The sequence below is a fragment of the Saccopteryx bilineata genome, chromosome 7 (genome assembly GCF_036850765.1).
Source record: "Saccopteryx bilineata isolate mSacBil1 chromosome 7, mSacBil1_pri_phased_curated, whole genome shotgun sequence".
NCBI lineage: Eukaryota > Metazoa > Chordata > Mammalia > Chiroptera > Emballonuridae > Saccopteryx > Saccopteryx bilineata.
This window is the reverse complement of record NC_089496.1, coordinates 63817560-63831545: the sequence shown is the minus strand read 5'-3', so window position 1 is coordinate 63831545 and position 13986 is coordinate 63817560.

The window sequence follows — 13986 nt, the reverse complement described above, 5'->3', positions numbered from 1 at the left end:
GGATAAACAGCACAGCCAAGGCTAATATGTGTTTTGAAGCTTACAGGCAGACCGAGTGCAATGTCACAGACCCGGGGCTCTGCGCGCAGGTGGTCACGGCCACGTCTTTCAAAGGTCCCCCTACCGAGAGGACGCCAGGCCTTCCCTGTCAGTGTGGGCCAGTGTCCCGGGAGCTCCCGGACAATCAGAAAATAATGACATCAACCTGACCACGGTTAAGGACATAACATGCTGAAGGTTCACGGATGTGTAGCCGGGAACAATGACGGGAGAAGAAAGGCGCTTGCTCGGTGGGGCCCAGCTGTTATCAGCCGCGCTGGGAGATCGGGAAAGGTACGCGCTCGGGCTGCCGTCTCAATCGGGCCAGGTTAATCTCTCAATTGGAGGAGAAGAGAGAAAAAAAAAAAAAAAGCAGCCAAGCAGCCCTCTCCGCAGGAACAGGGGGACAAAGGACAATATCTTTATTTGCATAATCTGTGTTTAACTCTTTAGGCACAGAGACCATGGCTGCCTTCAAATCAGCTTAATTTTCTTGAGACGGGCGAGGCTGAGGTCCCCTAACACCGTGGGCCAGTGAACATACTATCGAATATTCATTTCACACGGATGGCTGAGATTTAGGGCTTAGGGGAGAGGTGTGGGGGGAATGCTCACCGTGCAGATGAGAAGTGACAGGCATCTCTGCAAAGGGCCACTGTTGGAATGTATGCCAGCCCAGGGCTCCGCTGCTGACTTTGCAATCTTAATCTCTCTGCACTGAGCTCCCTGGCTCGGAGGCGAGGTTAGTTAGCATGAAGGACTGAGGGCTGAGAATTAAGGAAGCCACACCCAGAAATATTGTTCGAGAAATTTCTTGAAAAACACAAAGACCTGCCTGCGTACTTTTCAAGGAAATCAAAGTTGCTAACGGCATGCTCAAACATACAGGCACTTCTGGACAAGCGTGTGCACGGGGGCAGGCACTCTGGAAGGTGAGAAAAATCTTTGGGCACACAGGCAGCAAAAAAATAAAAAATAAAAATAAGACATGAGCTCAAAATGTTGCAGGAAAGTGGTAAATAGAATTGGAATTCCTCAGGAGGAAGGGTTGAGTTGTTGTTTTTTTAACACGTCTTTTTTGTTTCTTTGCTTTTGGATATTTTGTGATTTCCTGCCCCCTCTCCTTCTCCCTACATACACTTTATACTGCTCCTAGTAAAATATGAGGTCGGCGAGTTCTGCACATTGAAAATACACTAATGCGCATGATCACTTGGAAAAGGAAGCGAGGGAAAGAGATTTTAAAGAGTGTTTTCTAGTTCCACAAGGATACTTACTGGTCTTAGGGTCCAGGGCTGCTGGTTCATTGGATCTTGTGTTTATAAGTCTCTGGACTTATAAACAGGTGAGAAGCAAAGCTTGTTCCGTGTTTTTATGTTGTTTATCGTGGTTCCGTCTCCACCCAGAAACTGAACAACCAGTGTTGAGAATTGCTCTTTTCACCCTGGTCAGTTAGTGCAGTCAGTTCATCCTGAAACACCAAGGCTGCAGGTTCGATACCCCGTCAGGGCACGTATGGGAAGCGACCAATGAACACACAACTAAGTGAAACAACAAATAAATGCTTCTCTCTCTCAAATCAATCAATACAAAAAAATTCTTTTTCCCCCAGCTGTCTAGTTTTGCAAGTACTGTACTACAGAGAAATACAGATTCGAATAGAGGAAAGTTGACATAACCTTAGCTCCCAACTCAGTCATTGTTTTGATGCAGTTCATTCTCTTCTCATTTTATTTTTTTCCTTCCTATAGAGTCAAGATCATGTCATATAGAAATCGTGTTATGCTATTTCCCCAGTTAATATTACTACTTATTATTACTAGAGTCTTTATAAACAAGTTTTTATTTGCCTGCAACACATTTCATCTTTATCTTCTGAGTCGGGCATTTTGGGTTATACCAAATGCTTTATTTAATATTAAAGTAATACTACTATAAGTAATGATTTAGTTCAATCATTTGGATAAGGCCTTCCACTGTTTGAGATATTTTTCCCCCTTAATACAACTGCTCACAAAAATTAGGGGATCAGGGAACGTGCAGACACCCCGGTACTTTCAGCCTCTGTACAGTGCATTTTCACCAATGAAATACAAGTTGGTTTTGCATCTTATTTGCATAATCAAACAACCTTCTTTGACTTGTTTGTTTGTTTTTGTATTTTTCCAAAGTGAGAAGCAGGAGGGCAGACAGACAGACTCCTGCATGTGCCCAACCGGGATCCACCCGGCATGCCCACCAGGGGGTGATGCTCTGCCCATCTGGGCCCTTGCTCTATTGGAACTGGAGCCATTCCAGCACCTGAGGCGGAGGCCATGGAGCCGTCCTTAGTGCCCGGGCCAACTTTGTTCCAATGGAGTGTTAGCTGGGGGAGGGGAAGAGAGAGACAGAGAGAAAGGGCAGAAAGAAGGGTGGAAAAGCAGATGGGCGCTTCTGCTGTGTGCCCTGGCCGGGAACCGAACCTGGGACTTCCACATGCCAGGCCGATGCTCTACCACTGAGCCAACAGGCCAGGGCTGATGTTCTTGTTTAATAATAATAAAATCAAATGCTTTTTTTTTTATCACTTCATATTCATCTTGAAATATCCCCTAATTTTTGTGAGCAATAGATAAACTCCCACTAGAAGGGCAGAATAAACTTTATAAAAGCAACAGATTTAGTTAAAGAGCTTTGTTACAGTTATTCTGGCTGGATAGCTTGGTTAGAGTTCTGTCCCCACAGGTCAAGGTGGCAGGTTTGATCCCCGGTCAGGGCACATACCGTGTTTCTCTCTCTGTCTCCCTCCCTCCCTTCCTCTTTCCCTAAAATCAATACATAAATTTAAAATTTTTAAAAATAAAAACAGTCTGACCTGTGGTGACACAGTGGATAAAGCGTCGACCTGGAAATGCTGAGGTCACCGGTTCGAAACCCTGGGCTTGCCTGGTCAAGGCACATATGGGAGTTGATGCTTCCAGCTCCTCCCCTCTGTCTGTCTGTCTGTCTCTCTGTCTCTCTCTCCCTCTCTCTCTCCTCTCTAAAATGAATAAAATAAAAAAAACACAAATGAATAAAAATTACCCAAGTGTTTTTAGCTTTAGCTCCAAGAATAGAAAGAAAAATATGTGAATACTAAAGAGAACATTCACACTTAGTAGTCAGACCAGGCTGTGTGGAACCTCTTGTCTCAGTATGGGGAACAATTTGGCCAATGAGCTAGCCTAGCCCAGTCTCTGGACATTAGTTTATTATACAAGTGACTTTTTAATGAGTCTGGGAATAGGGGTCTTTTCTACCAGAAGAGTGATGAGAGATGTCTCAGAAAACTCTGGGATCACAAGGGACTTTATTGACGCCAACCCATGGGATCCTATGTAACAGTATATTTGGTTGGAATTCTATGACTATAGCCTGAGACCATAACAGACAAGACAGTCTTTTAATATATACCGTTTCCGTCCTTCGTGCTGGATCCTGGGTTAGCATCCACTGTCTTGCTAAGGTTGCATGTCTGGAATGTTCCCAACCTGTGAAAACTGCCCATGTTTGAAGAGCTTCGGCCACAGCAAGTTCCATACCCAACACGCAAGTGCAGCCTCCCACCAAGTATTTCTTGATGAGCTGATGCTACATGTATTCTGCAAGAAAAGTGAGGTGTTTGTGAAAACTTCTGCACAGCACCTTTATATTTCAATCCAGGGCTGTTATTTTTATGAATTCTGTCTTAACAAGAAGACCACATCTATTGTTTTGTTAGGGATTTTCCCCAATTTGATTGTCTCGGATACCTCTGGATCTTGCAAAACTCCGTGTACCAAGGCTGGTTTGCTAGTAAAATTAGATTACACACTCATTAAACATTTGGTGGGTTTATTCAAGATGGAAGCTGGCTGCAGGTCATGAGAGTTACGAGTGCTCTAAAACAGAAAGACTCGAACCCAAGGATTCATAAGATTCAAGATAATAGGAACTCAACCTAGAAGGAACGAACACCTTTTTCTTCCGAACAGAGGGATCTTGGCTCATCTGTTTGAATGGTTTCTATTAAAGTGTCTTTTTAACAGTGTCTGATAATAGATTAAAATGTCTCCGATTAGATCAAAGAAAAGGAAGAAGGATGGAGAGAAAAAACAGAGACACAGAGTACTGTTACCTTTTTTTGGAGACTAAAAATTGAAGCCCGTAAAAGTGACAGGTTTGTGAAAATGACAGTGTGAAGCACAAAAGGTTCATTTTGAGAATGCTCGCCTCACGATTTAAGAAGGAGAAAACCACATCGGGATGAAATGGTAGAAACTTCTATCGTTAGTCAGAATCTCCATTTCTTTCATTAAAAAACAAATGGCCACCTTTTGCCTCTGCCCTGGTGAAAGTCTCAGGGAAAAACAGAAGCTCACATCTCTGAAATCTTTGGCCAACTCCATTAGCGAAAACACTGCCCTGGATGTCCATGGAATCTGTTTTTAAGGGCGGAATCTAAAAACTAACGATCAACCCAGGGTAGCTCAAATCAAAGATCAGTCAATAAATGAATGACTTGGGGGAAACCTGTATTATTTCATATGCAACTATCATTTCGCAGAAGTACCATTAGGGCCATTCCATCAAACTCAACCGAGTCAGAACACACTTGGTATTACGGGGAACATGAAACAAACCCCATAGGTTAAAATGTCCCTTTTCAGTTTTGCACCGTGTCACTGTTCACCAGCTTTCATTTGCCAACATGCTGTCCATGTCCATGGGAACTCAGATCATGTTTAGCAGGTGAGACCTCAATTTGTTAGCCTGGCAAAGAAACGAGTTACCTAAATGCAGGGCGGGTAAAAGGAGGCTTACAGTTGTGAGTATGAGAAATCCGTCTCTTCTTGAATTAATATTTATTCATTATTGTATTATTTTTCATACAAACTATAAACCTACCTTTACCCCACCCTGTACATGATACCCTACCCTATTTCGTGCAAAACTAACACATAACCGCAGTGTGGTATCATGCAACAGGTAGGACTTCATGGCACCCAGAGAAGTGTGTGGGGTTCTGGGATTCCAGTAAGCAATCTAATTGTCTCCACATCGTTCTGGCCTGGAAGTTTCACACACGCACGCACACACACACACACATACACACACACACATGTGTATAAGCATCATTTATATATATATACACAAATATCATAAAGATATATATATAATATTGTGAAGATGTATATAAATATCATAAAGCTATATCTATAATATCTATATATCTATATCTGAGTTAATTACGTACTCAAAGCTACCAGCTTTTAAGTCTGAGTGGGAGGAGGGGGAGATTACTATTAAACAGTATGAGCAACAAACAATCCCGTTGAATTAGCTACGATTCCAGATGCAATCTTAAAACATCATCGGAGGTTTTGCCCTCACTCATTCTTTCCTTGGATACTGCATAAAAGGGAGCTCTATTGTCAACTTCTACATTCGAAGGACAGAAGGAATTTTATCACTCCCATCGTTCATGCCTTCTAATCCCCAAGCAGGAGTGTTTGTTCAGTAACTACAGAGAGAGGTACAGCCAGAAGTAAACACCCACAGAATGTGGTCCACAAAGAAATGAACACTCACCGGGAGCATACTGTTGTCTGTGACCCACACAGCATCATTTCCATGTTGTTCTCATCATCCCATTTTACAGACAGACAAACAGGATCTCGCAGAGCTCCGAGCTCCCGTGGGCCAGCTGGCGTCCACCGCAGCTGTCTGACTGCAGTTCTTCTCTGTCGTTAACATATCATCTGAAAAGAAGTTACCGTGATTGTTGTTTGCATGTCTTCCCTGTTGCTAAAATGATCAAGACTTGAGTGTATCTTCTTACCTGGGTTCCATGGTGACATTCAGCGTGGCGAAATACAGCTGACTTTCAGGATGCCCAGACATTCCTCTGCTGCTGTTGTCTTCAATCAGCAAGCTCGTGTCCCCCAGAACACAGATAATGCCGCCCCTGAAACTCACGTTGAGAGTTAGAATGAACCAAGCTGAAGGCTCCAGAGAGCTTCCCAAAGGCCAGAGAACTGGTCATCACATCAAGAGTCTTCTCTAGCCCACGTGTGAGAGGTTGGTGCCAATGACAAGGAACTGAAACATTATTTTCTACACTTCATTTTCTGTGTTGGCAGACTTCTTACCTACAACACAACTTCCATCATGTTTAAAGGAAAAAGTCAGAAGAGGAAAAAAAAAACCACCCAAAGATAATGTTTTTATTGATTGCTTTTCCTTTGAAATCATCATTTGTGCCAATTTTTTTCTTTTCTTTTTTTTATCAAGAGGAGAGAGAGAGAGAGAGAGAGAGATGAGAAGCATCAATTTTTTGTTGTGGCACCTTAGTTCTTCATTGATTGCTTTCTCATATGTGCCTTGACTGGGGCGCTCCAGCTGAGCCAGTGACCCCTTGCTCAAGTTGGCGATATTGGGGTTTCAAACTTGGGTCCTTAGTGTCCCGGGCTGATGCTCTATGCACTGGGCCACTGTTGGATAAAGTTTTTTTTTTTTTTTTTTTGAAGGGGTAATTTTGAGAGTGCATCCTCAGTCTTGGAGGAGTCCACGTCCATTTGCAAGATTCCATAGCAACCTGGACAAACCCCCGCGAGAGGCCACCTGTAAGAGTCCAAGACCTCCGTCCTCCAGTCCAGGGGCTCATGGGTCCCTATGCTTTGCGGTTGGCCAGCCCACATTCTGCGCTGCGCCCAACCCCACGAGGGCTCTTCTGAAGTGCGCGCCTGTCTATTAGGGACGGCAGTGAGACTCGTAGCGAGTGTCCCATAGGCTAACGTGCTGCCGTGGACGTTAATGACTTTGGAGTGTTTTGTCTTCGACAATAAGCCTGAATCTTGACTGTGCCATTGACGGTAACTCCACAAATTGCTATTTCGAATGAATCTTAATACTTACACTTGTGTCTATGAATACAGCTAGACGCATCCCCCCTGTACGCTGGAGAGGTTGACATTCTACCCATTCTAAGTGAGCAAATTTGAATGAAACGGCGGTGTAATACATTGCGTGTTAACATCAGCCCCTTGAAAAGCCCAAGGATTAAAAGTTAATTCCATCCTTTTAATTCAAGGGACATATAAATGGCATTATGGGTACAGCCAACTCCTTTCTCTCTGTCTTTTTTTTTTTTTTTTTTTTTTTATCGGTCCTTTCATGCCGCCTTCTCACTAATTCTTGGTTGTTCCAATGCTACCTACATAATAAAAGCTTTGAGTTAATTTATGAAGATTTTACACCAGTGCAAATGAAAGAAAAGGAAGGCGCTAAACAAGGCAATTAGCACTCTGTTTAGTGCACTCCCAAAATAAATGTCGGCAATTTACAATTTGGCAAATGGCACCCCATCCGGATCCAACTCATTTGTGCCTAAGGGGTGGCGCGGTTCATTAGGGGGGAAAGTGTTTATATATATTATGCTATTGAGGCCCAACCCACTTTGTACTTGAGCAATAGACGCGACTCCTCCTGACGATTATTAGTGTTTCTTGCGGAAAGAAAAAAAAAATGCTTTCAAATAGATGGTCCCCCAAAAGAATGCTGGTTACTGCTGAGTCACGGTGGCTCGCTTTACAAGACAGGGTGGGGGCTGTCCGTGTGCGCAGCGGATGGTTTGCAAACCTATAGTCGCAGTGGGAGCCTCTTCCGTGGCTCTTGAAGCCAGCGTCCCCACTCCGAGCTCGCTCCGTCGGAGCTGTTGATTTGAAGTACTACTGACTGCTTCTTAATTGACAGGGAGGTCGCTCCAAACCTTCCAGGCTTATTCTTGTGAGCATCTTATTAGTGCCTAAATAATCGATGCTGTTAATGCAGAATCACAACCGATGTGACTCTTTAAGATGCTGGGATGATGAAGGCTAACCTCGTGTCCATCTTGCTTTCGAACAAAGAGCAGGATGGGATGGTTCCGAAACAGGCGAGACGGGCCAGAATCGGAATAATGGTGCGCAAAGCCTAGCCGCGCATTCTTTCGGATTTACTCTTAGAATTTTTAAGTAACTTTTTTTCCCCATTGATTTGAGAAAGAGAAAAAGAGGGTCAGAGACACATCAACTCGTTGGCTGTTCCACTTAGTTGTGCACTCATCGGTTGCTTCCAGTACGTGCGCTGACGGGGGATTGAACCTGAGACCTCAGCGTATTATTAGTATAATGCTCTGGACAATCCAGCCAGGGCCTGGGACTTACTCTTCTTCTTCTTTTTTTTTTTTTTTTTCACTTTTCTGAAGCTGGAAACGGGGAGAGACAGTCAGACAGACTCCCGCATGCGCCCGACCGGGATCCACCCGGCACGCCCACCAGGGGCGAAGCTCTGCCCACCAGGGGGCGATGCTCTGCCCCTACGGGGAGTCGCTCTGCTGCGACCAGAGCCACTCTAGCGCCTGGGGCAGAGGCCAAGGAGCCATCCCCAGCGCCCGGGCCATCTTTGCTCCAATGGAGCCTTGGCTGCGGGAGGGGAAGAGAGAGACAGAGAGGAAGGAGGGGGGGCGGTGGAGAAGCAAATGAGCGCTTCTCCCATGTGCCCTGGCCGGGAATCGAATCCGGGTCTTCCGCACGCCAGGCTGACGCTCTACCGCTGAGCCAACCGGCCAGGGCCAAGGGACTTACTCTTGATTTTAGGAAGATCAAGTTCTTGCATTACTGTCATCTGAAATTTGAAATTCCGCTGGAGGAAAAAAATGTGAAAATTTTGACATCTGAGGAAGGAAAGAAGATGACAAACTCCACAAGCCTTCCCTGTATTTTTGAGTCTAGTTTCACTTAGTGATAAAAAAAAAAAAAAAAAAAAAGACAGGCAAGGTAAAAGCATTCTATTGTGCCCTCTAGCTGCGGAAGCTCGAATGGGAAGTAAAATTCTCTGATGATTAAATTCACCTACTCTGGCTTGGGGGAGGGGGCACCACCTCATTTCTATGAGCTCAAGTTCTTTTTTTCTTTTGGAAAATAAAACCCTCAATAAATAAAAGGTTTCCTCCTGGAATTAATTGGACTTTCATTTTCACAAGGGAAGCCCGAGTCATAATTCAGGAGGGGCTTTTAGAAAATTAAACTGGACTATCACATCTCTCAGGCAGCTGGCGGGCTCATCTGACTCACAAATGTTGGACCACAAGTTGCTTTGAGTATTACTGATCATTGCTTTTAAACCCGACTCCTGGAGAGAGTTGAGGAGATTGGTTGGCTAGTTTTTAGGAATATCAGGACGGCTTCTCGGACTGAGGACGAAGTCAGCACATGTAGGTACATTTATGAAAACGAAAGTGGGCCACATCAGTTCATCGCTCTGCCGACTTCTGCTCGGCGTGAGACTGTTATCAAAAATCAGTCCTTAGGCTTGGCGGTTCTGAGAGCAGGTTGGGGCCCAACCCTTTATCTCTAGGCCACATTTCAAGTATACTGCTCACAAAAATTAGGGGATATTTCAAAATGAATATGAATTGATAAAAAAAAAGAAGCATTTGATTTTTTTTTTGGTTAAACAAGAACATCAGAAAAGCAAACGACAAGTCAAAGAAAAGTTGTTCGATTACACAAATGAGATGCAAAACCCACTTGTATTTCATGGGTGAAAATGCACTGTACAAAAGGCTGAAAGTACTGGAGTATCTGCATGCTCCCTGGTCCCCTAACTTTTGTGAGCAGTGTATAGGGAACAATCTGAGTGGCGAAAAAGGAAGAACAAAATTGTTCGAAGTTTGCAGAATTACTATTATTTTCTGACAAATCTCACCAGCCGTCCAAAGGAGGCAGTTTTCCACAGGCCCTCAAGGTTTTCAGTGAATTTTGGGGAGGGTGTGAGTGGGGGGTGGGGCAGGTGGGCTGGGAAAGAAGTTGGGCTGTTTAATGAGTCCAGGAAATATCTGAGAACACGTGTCCCCTCCCCCCTAAGTGGACGCACAGCTCAGAGGACTTAAGTTGACGACTGTTACAGCCATGTTCACAATCATTCCCCACTGAGGACAGAGTTCACCTTAAAAGGCTCAGTCTCAATAGATGTCCTAAGTCAGAGGTTCCCAAACTTTTTACACAGGGGGCCAGTTCACTGTCCCTCAGACTGTTGGAGGGCCGGACTATAAAAAAACTATGAACAAATCCCTATGCACACTGCACATATCTTATTTTAAAGTAAAAAAAAAAAAAAAGGGAACAAATACAATATTTAAAATAAAGAACAAGTAAATTTAAATCAACAAACTAACCAGTATTTCAATGGTAACTATGGGCCTGCTTTGGCTAATGAGATGGTCAATGTGCTCCTCTCCTGACCACCAATGAAAGAGGTGCCCCTTCCGGAAGCGCGGTGGGGGCCAGATAAATGGCCTCAGGGGGACACATGCGGCCTGCGGGCCGTAGTTTGGGGACCCCTGTCCTAAGTGATGCCTTCCTAAGTATGTCCCGTGTTGTGGAGAAATACAGAAATCAAGCTACATCAAATTAGTCAGCAGAGGGGAAAAAATAATAATAAAGGTCAGGTCTGGTGGCATCTGAGTAAACAGCCTATGCCAATATGACCATCTTCAGTCGGGAACTAATTAAGAGCTGATGGTCCTTGGTGAAACCACAAAAATGCAGGGTACTGAATTATTAAAAGCAATGCACACACGCACAAATGCAAAATAAAATAAAACAAAAATAATTCCCTACGCGCCCTGCAACCTGCCAGATGAGAAAAGATTCAGGAGCCGTAATATCCCACGGAATTGCGTCTCTTGGAGAGAGTATCTGTCCCCAAATCCACGGCTCCCTTTGTGTCGATGACAATTTTTTCTTGAAGGGACGTGGAGAGTGGGGCTTGAAGCCTGTCTTCTGTTACCTTTGTCTCTGCCTCGCTCAGCTGGTATTTAATTGGTCAGCAATAGGAGGGAAGCCTCCTTTGAGGTAATGAATATTGACTGTTTATGTTGAAATGTCACTGTGAAAGGGGAGCCGGCCCCTCAGAAGGAGAGCCCAGTGTGAGAGCCGGCCACACAAAGGGGACACCGGGGAAGCGGATGGCCATTGAAAAGCAAAGTAGCCTGCGATTCAAAGGGGTTGAACGGGAAGGGCCGCCCTGTGCGGGAATGCTGGGCTGGCCGTCGGCTGACAGGTGGAAAAGTCACTGTGGTACCTGTTCTAACCCGACGCCATGGTGCGTGGGCTTTTTTTTTTTTCCCCCTAAAATGATACGCAGGCTGTGACTTGTCGTGAGTTTTAACTGACAGGCCATTTCTGTCTTTCAATGCATCGTTTTTGGCATACGGGGCAAACCTAACAGTTAAGAATTATTGGGGGGGGGGGCAGAGTAAACACACAATACTTTGTACAGAGGATGCATTGCAGAACTGGGCCCCTGACACCTGTCTGATGATTTTAAGCAGGGTCACCCCAATCACTTCAGTTTAAAAATAAGTTAAATAGAATAAAAGAAGAATTAGGAGGATTCTAAACCTCAGGAAAGAAACAACACAACAGAATGAGCCACTCCACCACCAGAGAGCTATTTTAACAAGCGAGCCTTCTCCTAAAATGGCCTACGTCCTCTATTTTCAACTAAATCTGCCGGTTCTGGGAAGTTCTAGGGCCTGCTGATGAAAGATTTTCAGGTAAGCAAGACAGGCTCACCGTGTCCGCTCGTTTAGAGGGCCTGAAAAACGTCATCGTTTTGGTAATTTGGGACGTTATTATTATGGGCCTGCCTTTGGAATCTGATGGTAGCTCTGAGCTAAGGGGTGAGGGGGTCTTTTTAACCCTTTTGGTGCCGGGCAAGCACGTCTGCATTTCAGCTGGGTTTCGCTGGGAGGTCGGGCTTTATTCACCCACAATGGATTTTATGTCATTTAGTGAATCGAATTTTCCATTCTTATATTTCCAAATGGGGTTGGGGGGGAGCCAGCCTGATGAGTAATATCAGAAAAAGACAGCAAACAGAGACCTCCAAGCGCCTGCCATGCGTAGAGAGTGCTGACCCCGCCCAGCGTTTCAATCCGGGAGGACTCCCCTCCGTCACCCCGGCCCCTCTGGGCTCCACGGCCGGCCGGCCGGCCGTGTTGCAGATTCATGACGGCCTCATGTATTGTAGTTCTTGCCTTTTTATTGTGTGGCAGAGGGACTCAGAAACAAAGAGATATCTATGTAACTACTGAGTCACACTCATGGGAAAGAAGAAAAAGACTGAAAAACCCAGATCAACAGAAAACTTGAGTTTCTAGCTGCCCATGAATGGGCAGTTGTGTTTACAGTGTGACTTTACTGTTCTCATATTTAAAGTTCACATAGTTGAACTTGACCATAATGGGGGAGAGCCCCTCATCGTGAATTTCTGAGGCAAGAGCTCATTACCTTTCTGTTTGGACGGCTCGCAAATGCAGAAAGTGTTGTTCCCTGTTTGATTGCCCAAACCGTTCAATGACAGTTTTTTGGGTTTTTTTTTTTTTTTTTTTAAGCGCAATAAATAAAAAGTGACTGCTGGAGTGACGTCCTGTGTCATGCTTGAACCCTAACCTGGGATACTTACCTACCTCAAACTAACAAGTGGCAGGCCCCCCACGCGGTGTGACGCCTCTTCATTAGCAAGATCCACTGCGCCTCTGGAAAGCCTTGTCTTCTTGTTTGCATCCGGCAAGATTGAGACATCTCGGGTCTCCCGGTGACATTTAGGAACCTTCAAGACAAAAAAAAAAAAAAATAAAATAAAATAAAAAAAGGAAGTCATTACATTTGCAGCTCACCTGCAAAGATGTCATTAAAAGAGGAAGCAAAACAGAACCCTGTCAACTTGTTAGGGCCCCAGACGTAATACTGCCATCAAAAATAACAGAGGCAGAAGAACGATGTGGAATCCTGTTATTACTGACAAGAAAGACCCCGCCGGTGTCAAAGGTGCCCTGTGCCAGGAGAAGTTCAGATGTTGCTTAACTCATTAATGTGTCACTGTGAAAAGACGTGATGTCACTCCTGGTGTCTGGAGGGACGCACGCTGGGGTCTGCTCGCTCCTGTCAACGCACCATCGTCTTAACTCCGTTTTCTCTGCACCTGGTTTTGCTGTTCAGGAAGGGCTCAGGGCCCTGGGTGATGGCTTCTTAAGAGGTCACTAATATTTGTCATGTATCATTTTAATCTGCCCTTTCATCACCTCTCCCTAACGCCCCCCCCCCAAAACACACACACACACACACACACATACACGAATATTAAGTCAATATTCCTTACGTAGCTTTGCTGGCCAGAGTTTGTTAAAAATCAGGGTAGTAGAGGGTAAGTGAATCTAGTCAGCTCTTTCATTTATTTTTATTATTAAAGTTAAGGTACTTCGTTTTCTTTGCAAGATTATGTGCCTCCACGGAAGAACGATAAATTCCAATAGAAATCTGACATTTAAAACTCTAGACCAGGGGTAGTCAACCTTTTCATACCTACCGCCCACTTTTGTATCTCTGTTAGTAGTAAAATTTTCTAATCGCCCACCGGTTCCACAGTCATGGTGATTTATAAAGTAGGGAAGTAACTTTGCTCTATAAAATTTATAAAGCAGAGTTACAGCAAGTTAAAGCATATAATAATAATTACTTACCAAGTACTTTATGTCGGATTTTCGCTAAGTTTGGCAGAATAAATCTTTATAAAACAACTTACTATAGTTAAATCTATCTTTTTATTTATACTTTGGTTGCTCCGCTACCGCCCACCATGAAAGCTGGAACGCCCACTAGTGGGCGGTAGGGACCAGGTTGACTACCGCTGCTCTAGACATTGGAGAATTTCTCTCCTGCTTCGTTTTGCTTCAGATTTAATTCCAATAAGCTCTTTTGAAAGTGTGAGGGACTTCACCAAGGGTGGCTTGATAAACAGGATATAAATGATTGCTCTGCATTTGACTCAATAAAGGAGTGTTTATTGAGAAACTTGCGCCAGAAAGGATGAAGGTGGTTTATAGCATAGAAAGCAAAATCT